Consider the following 11,760-nt stretch of genomic DNA (forward strand, 5'->3'; position numbering starts at 1 on the left):
TCCTGGTGACCAGCCTAGGTCACTTGTACTGACAGCACCTGCACCTGTTGCTCAGGAACACTTAGCTGAAAAGAGGGCCTCACAAAGCAGAAATCAAAATGCTTTCCCAGAAGCTGTATTCTCATGGGCAATAGCTACAGAACTGTACTACAGACCCAAATATGATCACAATTAAAAGTATTACCTCCCAACTTCTTTAAATGCTGGGGACAAAAATACATTATTAGTTTAAAGGTAGGTCAGAAAAATACAACTGTTTCAATTAAAGTGAAATAAAAATATTTTTCAAAAGCTACTCCATAATTGAAAACCTCTTAAAATATTTGTCTTCTGAAAGTTTATAATCTTAAATAGGAAAATTATACTAATTATTATAATAAAGGTAAAATATAACAAGTACCATAGAAAGATGCAAATAATCTTCTATTAGGGTTCAAAAAGTTACATGTTTGTATTTCTGTTATTTAGCAGCCCATAATCTAGACAGCTCTTTGGGCATTGTATCATTTGAGAATATCCTGTTGGGTAATTCAGGACAGTTTTGGAGGAAGCTTGGGTTAATTTTCAGAAAAATCTATCCCAAATGAGAGGAAGAAAATGTGTCAGAGTAAAAAACATGGAGTGTCAGAGAAGTTTGAAGAAAAGTTAAAGGAAAGTATGGTAATGGATGTAAGGCCAGATAGATGGTATGAGGTCACGATAGAATCAACCTGCTGAGCAATTCTGACTCAAGGTTATAAGTAGCAACAGTGTTTTTAAGCAGAAGGTATATATAATTGTATGTTCACACTTTCATATTATGGTGGCTTACCTTGCACCAGGATTTATTTGCTTCTTCTGCCAACCCTATTGTTAAGTTCCACACTCTTCCTGTTGCTCCTTAGAAATGGCTATACTTCATGAAGGGGGGGTGTTCTTATCAGGACAGCCCCTGACTTTCCTGCCTGCAGCCTGAGATGTTTGTCCTGACTGTAGTTGTAATGATGTTTTCCTTTTTAGGAATGCCTTTTGTTTGTTTTTAATTTGAAAATAGGTGATATAATGAAATGATTAAAAATGAAAATTAAATTTATAAATAAAACTTTCAGAGAAAATCTTTCTCATATTTTCCTTTTTTATCTATTGTATTCACTCCTAAATTAATCCAAAAGGCAATAACTTCTCACTTTTTTATCCTCCACTCTGTATTCATGCAAAGGGCAGATATATGTGTTTATATATGTTTATGTATATGTACATGTGTGTCCTCCTTTAATACAGTAAAGGTAGCATGTCTACATTCACTTCTCCACTTTGATTTTTTCTTCTTTTAGCAATACAGCTTGAAAATATTCTCATAGCAAAAATAAAAAACTATCTAATGCTCTTTTGACACTTCTACAAAATATGTTATGTGGCTGTATCATACTTAATTTAATCAGTATAGTTTTAGTCATGAGAATTTTCAGGTTTTTTTGTTAATATAATGAATATCTTCATATAATTATGTACATATGAAAACATATGAATGGGATAAATTCCCAGCAATGCTATTCATGAGACGGGATAGAATTATTTTGATAGTTGTTGCCAGACTATTTTTCATGTTAGTTTTAGCCTTTTGAACTTCCACCAGCACTTGATGAGAAAGCTGGTAGAAGCTCAATAGCTTTTTCAACAGATTGGGTTGCCAAATTCTTCAGGTTTCATTAATTTGCAGAAAATTGTATCTTAATACAATTATATTTGGTATTTCTGCTGTTATACCTGAGATTGGTTTTGTTTTTAAGAGATTAAAGGTGTTATTATTTTCCTCATAACAGTGGATTCTGTCTTTACTTCATAACTGAGGACCAAAACATTAATGAAGTTTAAGACTTGGAGTGAGATGTCAAAGGATGTAAGGAAATAGGGATAGCATATGCAAAATAGTCCTTTTCTAAAGATTGAAACAGGCAGTATCTAAAAGGAGGGATGCAATACGAATATGCAAGTGAAGGAGGAGAATAAAATAATGCAAATAAAATGAATAAATCCAGAAACCCAACAGGTCTCAGAGTAGACTAAGACAGATGGGTGTAATCACTAGCTAAGGAGATAAATAACCTTAAACAGAAGGAAGAGCACTTTAATGAGTGTGAATATAGATGAATTAGATGTAGATAAGATGAAATTTGGAGAGGAAGTTGAGGGAATTCATGCTTCATAGTTTCTATCTTCACTGAAATAGTTGGAAAGTTCATCTGGTGACAGTATTTCCTAAAAGCCAGAAACTGGCCTTGTCAATAACATACAATACAATCGTGGGTTTTAAAACAGATTGTTTTTCTCTTTAAGTGGGCATTAGCCCAATTAAATTCAACTCCATAAATAATTTTGAACTTCAATAAAGTATACTGTATAGTGTTGAGAATTACTTTATGTTCACAGAAGATCAGGGACACAAAGAATTAGGCATATTGTCCAGTCAGTGGAAAAAAACAATTTTTTTTTTTTCTGTTTTCGTGATACTGGGAATTGAACCCAGAGCCTTCTGCATGCTAGGCAAGAGCTCTGCCAATGGAAAAAAAAAATTCTATGTAATCAAGAAATACACAGCAAAAGAATTCAAATATGAATCTGTGCTTATAAATCAATTTCCACAGAAATGTTATAGCACAAAATCCCAAAGGTCTTCATTTTGCCAAATCTAATGACCACTTGTACATCTTCACATTATCCACTGTGCTGCTTACAAATGTAACCTATCTGGATGATCTTTCTCTGTCTCTTTTGCTAACTCTTCCTCTCATCCTGCCCCCTAAATGCTGAACTTTCCTGAGGTCAATTGTCAGGCAGAAATGATCTTAACTGGTAGCAGAAATGATCTTAACTCTTCCTGTAACTTTATTTCTATGTGATCTTATTTAGTTTCACACTAAATACTATCTATAAACTAATTAAATCTCAAGCCCCAACCTTTCTCAGTTCTAAAACTGTACATACAACTGCTTGATCATCATCTCTACTTGAATGTCTACCAGAAGTCAAAATAAATGTATTTAAGAGAAAATAAGTTCATTACTGTCCACCTGCCCCTCTACCCAGCCTGATTCTTTACTTTTTTTTTCTCTACTTCAGTTCATGTTACCTCTAGTCATCAGTCCTTTCAGGACTATCCTAAGAATTATACTTGATTCTACTCTTTCCTTCCCTTTCTATGGTCTATCTCTACCCAATTTAGTAGCAATAAGAATATATAGCAAAATACAGCATTAGCTTCCATTATTATATGTACTTATCTTCTCAATAATGGGTTTTGCTAAGTTGTACCTTTTTTGTTTCAGAATTTAAAATTATTTTAATTTTCTTTGTTGATACAATGACTTTCCCCTAAAACTTGAGAAATTAATACCGCACAATATGTGACATTTTGATGACATTGAATTTTAGACAAAACTGCACTCACAAATTCACTCTCTGGTTGCAAAATAGGGAAATCATAGGAATATATGCAACAATATTGATTTGCACATATTTGAGTTAACTCAAAAAGGTTGAAGTGGTGGGAGATTCTACAGACTTTGATTAGGATGTTTTGGACCTAAAGGTGATTTTGTGCTGGAATTTATTATTAAGTATAATTTGAGGGAAAGAAAACCATAAGTCTCAAAACCAGAAAATATTAACAAAATATGGAAAAAAATAGCAAAAAGTTTTATATTATATCTTATGTACAATTTCTTTTTCTTTCAAATTGTTGCTATTATTTACATGAACCCATTTTTGTTGCATTCCTAAATTTTATATTCATAAAATGCTGATTGGATAACTTGAGCTTTTAGTTAACAGCTGTATACTTCACAGGAATGAATTAGACATAGGAAAGGGGTAAATAAATGTCAAAATATCCTGAATTCAATCATTTTTTTTATCGCCTCCATTACTGTTACTGCAGAATTCTTTTGGGCTCTCCTCCCTGCTTCTACATTTCCACAGTAGTCAACTCTAAGGATTATCCAGAGTAAACTCTTCAGACTTAGACCATATAACTCTCCTAAGGCTTTCCAAATGATTTCTTCCTTATAATTCAAATTAAATCCAATCCCCTGTTTTGATTTGCAAGGCCCTTTGTATCTCATCATTTTTCTTTTGTTTTCCTTCATACCATTTTGGATATTATTTATTTATCAGATTGTTCAGTAGCTATTTTCACCTTAGAATATGTGGTCCATGAGAGTATTGACCTTGGCTACTTTTTTTTAACTACCAATTTCTTAGAACCTAGAACAGCAGTAGGCAAAATAATGAACAGTAATAAATATTTAGTGAAAGAATAAATGCTATAAAAGTTACTATGGATTGTAGAAGCAGGGAAGACTTTCTGGAGGTGTGTTGATTTCCCTGGGTCTACAATGTAGGACAATTTAGGAGAAGAAAAGCTACAAATACATTTCTAACAATTGACATTATATCCTATACACACAAACACACACACTGTGTTTTAAGTAACAATGGTGAAAGGTTGAATAGTGCCCATTATATACTATGACACTTTCTGAAAATCATAAAACACAAACCACACTTGAAAACATATTGCCACAAACTGATGGAAAACATGAACCATCTCTAAGCCTTTAGAGTTTAAGCTATTTTACTACGTTGGTGGTATTAAATTCAATAATTTTGTGTTTATTTAGATTCATTTCCTAAAAACTTAGAGAACATTTTGTCTAGTCTCTACTGATTTATTTCCAAGCTTAGAGGAAAAAAGTTCTTTTTGAAAGAACTGTGACAGGTAACATGCTCAGGAAATTGAGTGCTGAGTCAAGGGAAACTTCTGTTTCTGTTCTTTTATCTTTCTGCTTTAGTTAATCTCCTATTGTATTTTTAGGGACTAGAAACTGAGCAGTGAAACCCAGATTCATGTTTCTGCTAGATGCACTGGGAGAATCAAATAATCTGAGCCTTTGATTAATTCTGCTTATTTTTATTTTGAGAGTCCTCCTAAAAGAACTAGAATGTTGCAAGGGAAAATGGGTATTATTTACCCCAGTCATGTCTCCAACACTGTGGAAAGTGTTGTGGTGCTAGCAGAAATAAACAATTTTGCCATATTCTCGGGTACTTACAGTCACATGATACATTCAGCAATACAAATATTAGAGTGGGATTGTTCATGATTATTATTGTGGCTATATTTTTCAATGTACATAGTGGGTAAGGTATTTTGCACACCTAATAACATTTGTTATCCACCAAAATTATAAAAAGGGGTTAGTATTCCCATTTTCAAGTTAAGGAAGCAAAGGTTAACAGATTAAGTACCGAAACTTACAGAGAGCCATTTGGTAGGCAGGATCAGGATTTGTAGACAGATCTGGGGAGTGCAAAATCCACACTAGTTTCATTATATTATGCTACATTTTCTAAGGCTATTAAATGTCAGCAGTTAGGCAGTGTTGAGTTTCATTCATGAGGCCCTAGAGTCTGCAAGACTCTAAAAGAATCCTGCTTTGTTCAGTGTCTAAAACAATGCCATCTGTGGAAAACTTGTTGCTTGTTCTCTACATATATTGCCTTATGTAGAGGTGTTTAAAACCTGCAAGGAAGAAACATTTTTTGTCTTAGTTTCTGTCATATTGCAGGTACCAATTTCTATTTCTTTTTCTATCTCTTTTGTTTCCTGTGTCTTTTCTTAACCCTTAAATTCTTCTTAAACCCACACTGTCCCCTATGGCAGCAATTAGCCACCAACAATTATTGAACACTCAAAGTATGGTTAGTCTGAATTGAGCATAAAATAGATAGCAGATTTCAAAGTCTTAATACAATTGAAGAGAATGTAAAATATCACATTAATAGTTTTGCATTAATTATATGCTAAAATTATTGAATTTTTACATATTGGGCCAAATAAAATATGTTTTAAAGTTAATTTCACATAGCTCACTTTGCTCACACAATGTAGCTAATAGAAAATTTGTAATTACATATGTAACTCACATGACATACCTTTTTCCAAGACATTTTGATATTTTTATTCATTTTCATGATTTAAATGGAGTCCCTCAAATATCATCCTTAATTTCCATCTTTGGCTTTGACCTCTTTCCCAAGATTGTTCCTTGTTTAGAATTATCACTTGGTATCTCATTCATGGTGTCTCATCTGAAGTTAATTTGAATATGTCCCAAGTTAAGCCATAACTTCCCCCATGGAATTCTTTTAAGCCTGTTAAGTGTCCTTCTAAGGATCTTCCTCATCTTTCTAAGGTTGATATACCTGTATTCCTGAAATCATCTACACAATTTGTGTTGAAATTGCCACGGATGTCTCCATTTCACTTATTATTATATTCAGTCAATTGCCATGTGTTAGTAACACCCACTCTTTTCTATTTTCATTTATTCATAACATCTATCAAGCCTTGTCTAGACTGTAGCAAAAGTCTCAATTGCTTTCATACTACTATGTCTTTCTCCTTTATCTTGCCTATTGCAAATGTATTGTATGTCTTCAGGGTGATGGTTGGGTTCAAGTTACTTAATAAAATAAGAATGCCTATCATCTATGTATAGTCAGTTCAGAGCTTTGTAAATGATATTGCATGTATCTTTTTACTTGAACATTCACTCAAGTCAGTGAGAAAAGCAGGATCTTTTTTTAAAAAAGTATTAACATGTATTAATTATACACATTAATGGGGTTCAGTGTGATCTTTACATAGATGTACATAGCTTGCATAGATCAAATTGAACATAGGAGAAAGCAATGAAACATGAAGAAATTGAATTGTATGGGGATATCTATTTGAAGTGTAAACACTAGAAAATCAGAAAAAACAAAGTTAAACCCTCAACTCTACCAGTTGCTAGATACATAAATTATTTTGGGCAGTTCACTTAATCTTTCAACCTGAGTTTCCTCATCTATAAAATGGGGAGTTTCCTCAGAAGGAATCAACAAAAATAATGTATGTAAAAAACTTTTCCTATTGTGTGGTATACAATAATTGCTTTTAAAAGATCAAATATAGTGGTGATAACAGCAGTGGCAGTAATTTTTTTATGTGGTTGTTTTGAATCAAACAGTGGACATTTTCCACTTTTCTATGATATAAAAATCATATTGGTATAATTTTAGTTTATCTCAATTCTAAGTATTATGATAAGATGATGGAACTCATGAAAGCAAATTCTTGCTATTAGTTTCATTTCCTCCATATAGCTATGTGGGAGACAGCAAAGAAGAACTCAAGAAGTTTGTTTACCAATTTTTGGTTGATATGGAAATTTGATACCAAGAAGTTATAAGATATGCCCTCACCAAAAATACCCTTTAATTTTGAAAAATTCATATTCAGTACACAAAACAATTCCAAAAGTGACAGCAGCCACAACTCCAGGACCAGAAATTAAAATGAAACAAAGGAAATCTAATGAAAGGCAAAGAGAGAAGGGTAGAATTCTCTTCACCCATTTTTATCCTAAATCTAATTTTTCTCTAGGTAGTAAGATGGTAATGCAGATGGTTCATGAGGCACTTGTGCTGGGGTCCTAACAAAACGTGTCTGAGAAAGAAAAATAATAGAGAGAACTGAAAGATTTAGTATCTAGATCGTTGGCCATGTTAAGAAGTCTTTATCTTATTTTTCCCTGGGTATACTTAGTCTGAAAGCAATTATATAAGGTCATCTAAATAATGAGAGTGAGGTATGGAAGTAGAAAGTACAAGTCCTGACAAAATGCTGGGGTGGTAGCTGGTGCTGACTTTGGAGAGCCCTGGGTCCTATGGCTACTTGGCAGCAGGCTCTAGGTAAGTAGTCTGGCTTTGGAAGATGGATTAGCAAATAGTTGGTTGGATCAGGCTGGGAAACCATCTTGATAGTGGTTGAATCAGTGTGAGATACCACTAGCCAGCATGGCCACATGGGGCATGGATGGGGAAGGTGAGATGTTGTGATTATTCTGGTTCCCCTGACCCTGATGGGTTATAGCCCAGGTCCATCTGGTTGCTCTAGGTGTGGACAAGTAGAGATAAAATATGGAATCCAATGGCATTGGGATTGACAGGGATCCTCATCATTCCATCATTTTGGGAAACTTTAGTTTGAAATTCTCATGATACTGGGGGAGTTTCAGACAGACAACAAGGATCTATAATGTTTAAGGTACAATATGGACAACAACACTGACAAATATAGTGTCTGACTTTAAGGAATTCACAGAAGGGACACATGGCTCAAATAGAGAAGAGAAAACAATGTGAGTCAGGATATCAATATCTGCCGAAATATAATAGGAACATCAAAGTAGGCTAGAGCAGAGAAATGGGAGAAAGGAGAACTTGCTTAATAATAGCAAAGATCACAGTATAGTATCCTGCTCTTGGTAGCTGAGATTCTATTGAGAAAATGGAAGAATTGAATGGTAGAATAAATTAAACATTCTATCAATAAACCTCTTTCTAAAGCAGTGGTACAAACACAGTCTCTTGGTTCTGCTCTTCATTTGCAATCTCATCATCCTGTATTTAAGAAGAGCTAAATATTGAAAACTGTATTGACATAATAACAACAGAAACCCCACTCAACACACAATTCAGAGAAGCAATGCTCCTATATGCTACTTAGGTCAGAGATCACTGTCACTAATGCCTCCACACTAGTCAGGACATCTATGCAAGAGAAATGGGCAAGAGAGGACCTAGGGACCAGAGAAAACCTGGTCTAAAGGACAGAAATGTGGCCTACCTCTGTTACCAGGCGCTTCTGAACTGGTGTGCTACATCTAATGATTTTTTAAGAGAAGAAACGTAGACACCTTTTTCCTTTCTTTCTTTTAAGCAACAGCCCTCCTTCTTCAATTGGAAATTGATTCAAAACATTCCAAAACATTGTTCAGGCCCAACAACATATGTCTGTGGGTTGAATTTGGTTGGCAGTCTGCCGATTTTCCACCTCTTCTTGAATTTATAGCTGCTCCTAAGAAAGCAGGAGCAGAGTGCCATGATTAGAGAGAACAAGAGTCCTCCAAATAACTTCTGTATATCCAATAAATCCTAATAAATGTTTACAGACTGACTAGAGCATTCAATTATTCTGTGTAAAGACATCCATTTATGTATAGCTTTTCATTTAAGTCTTTGTTTTGTCTGTCTAGCTTTCATGACTGAGTTCATTTTCCTAACTAGAAAGAATAAATTTTCTTCTGCTGCCAGCCCTCCCCAAAGCATTTTTTAAATCATTAAAATGTGTCTCCAAAAGTTTAAGTTTACTAAGTAATAGTGAATATAATACTTTTTATTTCAACTTATACTTTTTAATCACATGATGTATTTTATGGACCAGATAGCTATACTTGTATGGGTGCACCATTATGGAGTACATAAAAGGGTGATTTATACGCCTTTGGTAAAAATAACGATAGTGACAACCATTCAAAAACACTTACACATATGCATGCTCACACATACATCAACATACTCTTGTACATGAAATTCACCAGAGCACAAGATGGGGAAATGTAGTCTGGGTGTGGTTGAGAAACCTGGTTCATTATACATGCTATCTATTCAGAGAAGAGATTCTCTTAAGTCTCAGAAGTAGTCATGACAAAGGATATATGCAAATAAAGGCAAGACAGAAGGGAAAAATACTTCTTAATAATTTAAATAAGATAATACTGATAACTATTTTTTGTGGATAAATTTTATTTTTATTTTTTTAATTGTTTTTATTTTTTAAATATATGACAGTAGAATGCATCACAATTCTTATTATAATATAGAACAAAACTTTTTATATCTCTGTTTGTATATAAAGTATGTTCACACCAATTCTTGTCTTCATACATGTACATCCTGATAACTATTTAAGACTTTTTATATTTATGCATTCACTTTTACCTTCAATATGCCCCCCCCAAAAAAAATTCCCATATTTTACTTTGTGAAGAGCCTAACTTAAGACAGAATTGTCTTCAGTGATTCAAATTATAATAGCACTCAATTAGCTGGAACATAGGTATTTAACACATCTAGCCATCATCTCTTCTATTTTCTATCTTGAGGCTAGAAGGCTGAGGAAGTAGTTCAGTGGTAGAGCATGTGCTTACCATGTGTGAGGCCCTGGGTTGGATCCCCAGGACCACAAAGAAAAAAGGGTGGGGTGGGAAGCGAGAAAGTTATTAGTAACAATATAACAATGGAGATATTTGAAAATAACTTATAAAAATCTTAATAAAAAGTTCATCTTCTTTGAGGACACTGAAGAAAATTCAAACTCGTTTAAGTGAAGGATCTAGCCTCCCAAATAACTCCTGGGTTAAGATCCTGATAATGCAGATGAAGCACTTTAAGAGACTTAAAAGCATGAAGAGAACATTCAGTTATTATTACCTACAAACAACAGGATACATTTTTAGGATACAAAGAACAATATACAATATAGTAGAGAATCTTCAAAGAGAAGGAATACAAAACCAGTCAAAAGCTCTCAATTTAAGTAAGGTAGACTGGAAGATAAGTTTTCATTACTTTGAGATTCTTAGCTTCTTGAAAGAATGATTGCATAAACAATATTTTGTATAATTTCTTGTCCTCAAACCAAACTTCCTCTGGACTTTAATAAGGAGAACTGGGGCTGGAGTTGTAGTTCAGTGGTAGAGTGCTTGCCTAGCATGTGTGAGGCACTGTGTTCAGTCCTCAGCACCACATAAAAATAAGTAAATAAAATAAAGGCATTGTGTCCATTTACAACTAAAAAAAATTTAAAAAGATAAGGAGAATTGCTTTCCAAGTGTTTAAGTGGATGTTATTTTATTCACAGTTACCAAATGTATGATATAAACAACAAAAAAGTAAAAAAGCACTCACACTAAAAGTGGTATGATAGATTGTTGTGGTAAGACCATGATTATTTTGGAGCAATATATAGGACAAGATGTTTGTTGTGATAGCTAAACATCATATTTTAATTAATCTTAAGTAGGATATCTTCAATATCATTTTCATGTACCTATCTGTCTGTATATCTATTCACTTAGCTGCTTAACTACTTGCTTACTTACCTTTCACTATTCCCAACAAAAACGTATGCCTTTCTGTTCCTACCAGCACATTCTAAAGTAATGCCTCCTTCACAGAAAACTTAATTAAAGCAGCAATGTGAACAAAAGGAACCTAGTAGAGATGGACATTAAAAAATTAGACTCTGGGGCTGGAAATATAGCTCAGGTGTAGGTCATGTGCTTAGCATGTATGAAGCCTTGGGCTAGATCCCCAGCACCACCAAACACAGGAGGAAAAGAAGAGAAAGAAAGCATGAAGTAATTAATTAGCAACAATTTTGGAACAGTGAATATATCTAAAAACAAACTATATAAACTATAAAAATAACTTAAGGAAAACCAGGATTCATCTGAGTTACTGAGAGGTGATGGTCAAACATGTCGTTTCTCAGGCCACCCTCAGTCTTACTGATCTAATGTATCTGTGGAAGGTGATTGATAAGTCTCATACTTTGGCCATTTAGAATCTCTGCTATAGGGCTTTCTTCCTTCTCACAGCCAGTCATGCACTCATTTTCAATGGAATTTGAATTATTTCTGTTCCTCACTCCCAGAAGTCCTAATAGCATATAGTAATCTCTAATTTCAGTGAAATGAGAATTTGTTGTTTCAATAATAAACTATAACAAGTGACCCTGGCTTTTGGTCTGGCTCATGTGCACATCAAGTTCATTCTTAATTTATTTACAAGTCCCAGCACTTCAGTAGGCCTCTTCTTCCTCATTGTGCA

Source organism: Urocitellus parryii, chromosome 1, assembly GCF_045843805.1.
Source record: "Urocitellus parryii isolate mUroPar1 chromosome 1, mUroPar1.hap1, whole genome shotgun sequence".
NCBI lineage: Eukaryota > Metazoa > Chordata > Mammalia > Rodentia > Sciuridae > Urocitellus > Urocitellus parryii.